The sequence below is a fragment of the Colobus angolensis genome, unplaced genomic scaffold, assembly GCF_000951035.1.
Source record: "Colobus angolensis palliatus isolate OR3802 unplaced genomic scaffold, Cang.pa_1.0 Scaffold17, whole genome shotgun sequence".
NCBI classification, from domain to species: Eukaryota; Metazoa; Chordata; class Mammalia; order Primates; family Cercopithecidae; genus Colobus; species Colobus angolensis.
In genome coordinates this window covers 7,563,468-7,571,562 of record NW_012114821.1, presented here as the reverse complement: position 1 = coordinate 7,571,562, position 8,095 = coordinate 7,563,468, and positions in this window count along the sequence as shown.

Here is an 8,095-nt window from a genome sequence, read left to right as displayed (position 1 = left end):
CATCATAAAGGGATTACTCTCCTCATTAACTGATGCCCAATATTTTTAAAGTCACAATTATATGTATTTGTGCACTTTTATTTTATTTTATTTTAAGATGGAGTCTGGCTCTGTCTCCCAGGCTGGAGTGCAGTGGCGCAATCTTGGCTCACTGCAACCTTTGCCTCCCAGGTTCAAGTGATTCTCCTGCCTCAGCCTCCCAGGTAGCTAGGATTACAGGCATGTGCCACCACTCCTGGCTAATTTTGTATTTTTAGTAGAGATGGGGTTTCTCCATGTTGGTCAGCCTGCTCTCGAGCTCCCGACCTCAGGTGATCTGCCCACCTCAGCCACCCAAAGTGCTGGGATTACAGGTGTGAGTCACTGCCCCTGGCCCCAGAATATTTTTCTTGATATGATTGTGAGGTCTCTAGATTTAAAAAATGCTTTATATTGAAAAAATTACATCCTGAAAAAATGCACCTTTTATTTATTTCCCAACTTCAATATTTGAAAGGAATTTGTGCTCTATCAGAAAAGATTGCACAAAACAAGAGACTTGTGACAATTCAGTTATTTAACCCTATGACAGGTTCGAGGAAGTGCTCACACAGCTGGGAGGGTTCCCACAGACAACGCAGTCATGACTGTTCTACTACTCCTTTTCTTATCAATGAGGAAAGCAGAGAAAAGGTTTGTGGAAAATAGTTTAAAGAAGATATTTGGCCGGGCGCGGTGGCTCAAGCCTGTAATCCCAGCACTTTGGGAGGCCGAGACGGGCGGATCACGAGGTCAGGAGATTGAGACCATCCTGGCTAACACTGTGAAACCCCGTCTCTACTAAAAAATACAAAAAAAAAACTAGCCGGGCGAGATGGCGGGCGCCTGTAGTCCCAGCTACTCGGGAGGCTGAGGCAGGAGAATGGCGTAAACCTGGGAGGCGGAGCTTGCAGTGAGCTGAGATCTGGCCACTGCACTCCAGCCCGGGCGACAGAGCAAGACTCCGTCTCAAAAAAAAAAAAAAGATATTTAACTTCTCTGGATTGCAACATAAGGTCCTCATTTTGGTAACTCTATATATTGTACATTTCCCCTAGTTTTAGGAAAGGAAACTGCTTGTCTAAAATGGTGACAACTCAACCATATGTTGACAATTCCCATGGCCAGTGGGAAGTCATGGGTTTCCTTTGTGTGATAGCAAGCTAGGGCTCATTAGATTCAAATTCTGGTGACACATAGAAGCTGAAACCCAAAACACACTTGGCTGTGAATCCAAGAACATGCATTTTCCACCAAGCCCTGCAATCATGGCAGTGAGAGCTTGGGGGATGTGCACAGGGGAAATACTAAGAGTTGGGAGCCTGCTGATCTGAACTATGGTCCTAGTACCTACCATTGTGCATCCTAAGGCAATTCATGACAAGTGTTTGGCTCATAGTTTTTCCATTTGTAAGGGGAAAAAAAGATGAAATAATATCTGAGAATATTAGAAATGATTTTGTAAAGCCAGTGGCAGAAAATGGATGCCTAAAAAAATTGCATCTATTGATTTATCAATGCTTTGGAGTAGCTAAAATTAATTTCAAAGGTGGACCTGGACTCTGCCTTCAGATATGCTCTTGGCTCAAGTTTGTATGAGTGTGAGAACTTTCTGCTTTTTTTTTTTGTTTCCTAAGAAAATCTTGAATAGAGCTCTCTAATTCCGCCAATGCTTGTAAACAATTCACCTTACTCAAATGTTGTGGAGACAGATGAGCCCTATGTTAATCACACCAAATAGCCACTTATGATATTTTTACTAAGGGGTAAAACTTTTATCTCATGGCATCTCAGTTTCCACAGCTCAGATGGAACATAATGGTTATGCATGAGTATTGCTGCGGGCTCCCACACACATATCTTATTCCAAATAGTCCAAAGTGTAAAACTTCCTGTCAAAACAAGTCAGATCAGCAGAGGACTAGAAAGTTGACTCACGTGGTTTTCCCCTGGTGTGGTATCATGCAAAAGTATCTTTGGTTTTTGTCACCTCCTGGACTCCAGGCACAGAGGTCCTAAAACTTTGAGGATTTCTGGGTGATAAGTATGTCACCTGTTTTTGTACTGGGTCCCTTTTATTATACATGAGTTTATGATAATGAGGTGACTTAGAATGGGGCTTTATGGTCTTAGGGTGAGGCTGGTCAACGGAGAGACCCAGTGATTCTGGGTTGGAACATTCAGTCCCACCCACCAACCTCTTGGAAGATGAATGGGGGGCTACAGACTGAAATCTAAAACACTCTTTAAAAAATTATATTTGGAGAGCCTCAGAATTGGCAGATACATCCATGTTCTGGGAGGGTGGTGCCCCCAAATCCACAGGAGCAAAGCTCCTGAGCTCAGGCTCTCACCAAGCCTTGCCCAATGTACCTCCTCAACTGGCTGTGCATTCGTTTCCTTTATAGTAACCTGGTAACTGTAAGCAAAGTGCCATCCTGAATTATATGAGCTGTGCTAACAAATCAGCCAACCTGAGGAGGGGGTTGTGAGAATTCCCAATTTATAGCTGGTCTGTGAGAAATACGGGTAGCTTCAGGATTTGTGTTTGGCATCTAAAGTGGGGGCAGTCTTGTGGGACTCAGCCCTGAAAGCTGTGCAGCCTGATGCATACTCCAGGTAGCAGAATTGAATGAAATTGTTGAACACCCAGTAGGCATTTGGAGAATTGGTCACTGGTGTCAGAAGACAGCCCACCTTCCTATCTCCCTTTTCCATCAATATTGTTTATAAATGAACTGTCCATTAAGGTCATCATCTTTATGAAGGGGCCCAAGTCCTATGAGGGGGAGTTGAAAGAACTGGGAATGTTTAGTATGAAGACTCAAAGACTAGGGTCTGAGTGGACTCTAGGGTACAAGTGCACAACGTGCAGGTTTGTTACATATCTATACATGTGCCATGTTGGTGTGCTGCACCCATCAACTCGTCAGCACCCATCAACTCGTCATTTACATCAGTTATAACTCCCAACGTATTTTTCATGTTTTCATTTCACATGCTCAGTCAGATCCATATGTAATAACTCTTTCAACGTCTTTGTCCACTAATTCTATCATTTGTGCTATTTCTGGAGTGATTTCAATTCATTGATATGTCTATTCATTCTGCCTCATATTTTCTAGCTTCTTTTTATGAATAATAGTTTTTACTAAATATCAGGTATGAATTTTATCCTTTTGCAGGCTGGCTATTTTTGTATACCAATACATGTCCATGAACTTTGTTCTAGATCTCAGCTAATTTACTTGTAATTATTTGTATCCTTTTAATTTTTTCAAGCTTTGTTAAGTAAGACAAGAGCATCAGTGAGTCTAGGACTTGTATTCTGCCATAAGGGAGGTGAAACTCTACTATGGAACAGAAACCCTCCCTAGGCCCATTTAAGCCTAAGACTTGTTCCCTTAATTGTTTCAGTGTTCATTTCACTGCTGTCTGATATTTTACTTACATACATAGGTCTGTCAGTCCTCAGCTGAAGACTCAAAGAAGACTGTCTACAGGTATCTAGAATTCTCTCTCTTTTTCTCTCTCTCTCCGTTTTGCTGTCTCCTCTCATCTGTGGTACTCTGTGCCATTCATTCAAACAATGGACCACCAGGGTCCTTCTGGGTCCCCCTTACCTGGTCTGTGGTCTGGAAACACTTCACACAGTTAGCTAAGGCAATGATAGGGTTTGCCTTATTTGTTTCCCATCATAAAGGGATTACTCTCCTCATTAACTGATGCCCAATATTTTTAAAGTCACAATTATATGTATTTGTGCACTTTTATTTTATTTTATTTTATTTTTTGAGACGGAGTCTCACTCTGTCACCCAGGCTGGAGTGCGGTGGCCAGATCTCAGCTCACTGCAAGCTCCGCCTCCTGGGTTTACGCCATTCTCCTGCCTCAGCCTCCCGAGTAGCTGGGACTACAGGCGCCCGCCACTACGCCCGGCTAGTTTTTTGTATTTTTTTTAGTAGAGACGGGGTTTCACCGTGTTAGCCAGGATGGTCTCGATCTCCTGACCTCGTGATCCGCCCATCTCGGCCTCCCAAAGTGCTGGGATTACAGGCTTGAGCCACCGCGCCCGGCCTGTGCACTTTTAAAGTTGTTTGTTTTTCTTTTGGATGGGAGGGTAAATCTGTTTCCTGTTATGCTATCTTGGAAGGAAGACAAAATGGGAAGTTATTTCTTGAAAGAGATCTAAATGGCATTATTTCATGACAAATAGAGTCAGCCACAAAGGGGTAGGATAAAATATTATGATTAATGTATAACCTGGGCACTGAGAGAAGAGCATAATACATTCAAGATACCAGTTTCTGGAAGGAACAATAGCAGATGGTGGTCTCTGATTCTTTTGATCCCCTCTGTAACCACTAACAAGCAAAGCTTAGTGTCTGTGATGGTTAATACTGGCTGTCAACTTGATTGAATTGAAAGATACAAAGTATTGACGCTGGGTGTGTCTGTGAGGGTGTTGCCAAAAGAGATTAACATTTGAGTCAGTGGGCTGAGAAAGGCAGACTCACCCTTCATCTGGGTGGGCACAATCTAATCAATCTAATCAGCTGCCAACAAGGCTAGAATATAATCAGGCAGGAAAATATAAAAAGAGAAAACGGCCTCCCAGCCTCCATCTTTCTCCTGTGCTGGATGCTTCCTGCCCTCAAACATCAGACTCCACGTCTTCAGTTTTGGAACTAGGACTGGCTCTCCTTGCTCCTCAGCCTGCAGAGGGCCTATTGTGGGACCTTGTGATAGTGTGAGTTAATATTTAATAAACATTTAATAAAATCATATATATATATGTGTATATATATATATATTCCATTAGTTCTGTTCCACTAGAGAACCCTGACTAATACAGTGCCCTTGTTCAAAGTTGAAGTTTTTTTCAATTTTATATATTAGTATGTGTATATATGTACCAATGAAATACATATAAATGGAATATATATATATATATACACACATATATTCCACTAGTTCTTTTCCTCTAGAGAACCCTGATTAATACGGTGCCTTTATTCAGAGTTGATGTTTTTTCAACTTTACATAAAAATTGAACAAAATTATTACTGAAAAATTTAGGATTTTTTATCTACATCTAACTAGCAATATAAATAAAGACACCATCTTCACTTATGCACAGCTTCAGTACAAGTCTCTCTTAACACAGACTTGGTCACTTACACAAAAGTGTTGCCTTTAGCTCCACTCATAAGAAATCTCGAAGCTACTGTGCTAGTGTCTCTGAACACGTAGATATAACATCAGTCTTCATCAATATTTACTCAGAGCTGGGGAGGCTGAATCAGGCGAATAAATGAGGGGAGATGAATGGCCTGGCAAGGGCAGCAACTAACACTGCAGAAAGATATATTCACCTTCTGCTTGATGCAAAGAGGAAAGCCTACATGTTATATTACGAACTAAATAGAGTTGAACAATGTATTCTAAGATTTCAGAGGAAAGATCTTCAGCATTGAGAATGGAGAACCCAGAAAGATTATGCTAAATACGTGAGAAATGTTAGAAGACACTTTTTCTTTCCTGAATTTACATAAAAGAAAAGTAGACGCAGGTCATTCAACATCAACATTTTCAGCCACTGCTGGAGAATGGACCCCAGTAACAATGACTGCACATCGACAAATGGACCTTTTATTTTTATTATCGAATTATGCAACCTAAATTATACATTCCTACTCAGCTAGCACTACACTTCAACAGACAGATTTTTATAGCTGTTAAGAAAGCATACAAAAGAAGCCAAATGTGAAACAGTATTGCTTGCCTTTACTTTTTAAGCAGGACAAAAGAAATAACACATTCAGTAATTGATTGGAATAATGGATTCTGGTATTTATTTAACTATTAAGGAAGGAAAAATGCTGACATGTAAAATAAGAGATGTTAAACTTCTTGATTTTTAGTTGGAAAGATTAAAGAGTCATCAACTTGTTATGTGTTATTACTTCCTAACATTTTATATTTCTTAAAACTGTGGAGCAATTTTGAGCCTATGTCTCCTTTAAATAGCATGAGATGAGATAGGGTCAAAAAATAGAATATGTTATAAATTTATATTCACTGCTGTCCAAAGGTTAAATTAGCTACTAAAATTAGTAGTGAGGCCCTCATTCGTGGATATGTAAAAGTAAAGTCTGTGTAAAAATTCTTCTTCACTTAATACATTATTCAAGATTCCCCAGATAAACAGAAACAATAGGATATATATGTGAATGTGTGTGTATATATGTGTACATATGTGTAGGTATGTGTATATATATTTATATATATCCTATTGTATATAAAATACATACACATATAAGAGGAAGTTTACTATGGTAATGGTTCACACAATTATGGAGACTGAGAAGTCACATGAGATGCCATTAGCAAGCTGGAAAACCAGAAAATCCTCTGGTTTAATTCTGCTTGAGCCTGAAGGTCCAATAACCAGAAGACTCAGTCCAAGGTTAAAGGCTTAGAACTGAGGTGGAGAAGGGGAGGAATTTTTCCTTTTTCCACTTTTTTATGTAATTTGAGCCTTCTATTGATTAGATAATGCCCATTCACGGTGGTGAGGAGAAATCTTTCTCTCTTTTTAAATTTAGCCTACTAATTCAAACACTAATCCCTTCTGAAAACCCCCTCACAGACACCCCTAGAAATAACGTCCAATTCACTATCTGGGCCTTCTGTAACCCAATTTGATGGGTAAAATAAACCATCACTTATGCTTACTATACTATTAGTAAGAGAGAAGGAGGAGAAAGAAAGAGGAAGGAAGAGAAAAAGTAATAAAGTAAAGGGAAGAAAAAGTGAAAGAGGGAGGCGAAGAACCAATTTAGGAAATGGCACATTCAAGGAAGTGCAAAACACAATATGCCCTTTCAGTTATAAACATGCTAAGCTGATAAAGCTGCAGACATTGACAATAAGGCTAAAAGGTGGCACACTCGGGAAAAAAATAAAGCCTCTGTATTTTTTAACAATTTTGTATTATGTCCTTTTGAAATTGCAAAGCCAAAAGCCATAAACACTATCTATGCATTTAAAAAGCCACTTCAAGCACTTTGAAATGGATAATAGATGATAAATATCATGTCCAATAGAAATCTTTTAATTTAAATTGTAAATGTTTTATCATCAGCTATTAATTAAAAATTGTTTCAAAATCAGTAGAGAACAAGGAGGAATTACTGAATGCAGGAGAGAGAATGAGGAAAGCCTGTATATATAAATATTGGATATGTAGGAGAAAAAAAATGAATATAGTATCCTTTTCTGATTTTACCTGTCTCTCTGCTTATACCCCTTACATATTCTATGCAAAGTATGTAATTGTAGTCAAGAAGTTACTGTCTTACATGCCTAAGAAAATGAACTGGTGTACAATATGTACAAAGAAGTCGTCACACTGGAAATTAAATTTAATCTTTTTTTAATTAAATCCCTATTTTTAGTGGCATTGCAATGTTTGTATCTCAGGAAGAAAACACCCCATCCAATCCACAAACAGCTATCACACTGAAAGAAGACAGAGTCATTGTGATCAGAGCTATGAAAAAGAAGTATTAAAAGGATAGTACGGAATCCAACCGAGCATGACCACAGAAGGGGGACGCTCAGTCAGCCACGCCTGTATTGTGTTCATCCACGTGAGCTAAGAGCTCCACCCACGGCCCTAGTTTCAAAGCACCTGTCATGATGAGGTGCCAGATTTCTTTATTTTCTGGTTGATTCAGAGACAGAAAGTATTTTCATTAAAGATCTTGGATAAATATGTCAAGTCACTAAATAATATCAAACACTGAAGACTTCAATAAGTGAGCCTGTGTGTGTGTGTGTGTTTGTCTGTGTGTGTTTAGGTAAAGTATTGATTAGGGTGAAAAAGCAGCATTCCCTGTTTGAATTCTTGTTGTTAAGGATGTTTCTATCTTTGCAACCACAGAAATGGACACAAGAAATGGCTCTTATTATTTGGGGGTGTCATAGAGGAATGTTGAATTTTATCAAAAGTTTTTTCCATGTCTATTGAGATAATCATATGTTTTTGGCTTAAAATTCTAATTATGTGGTG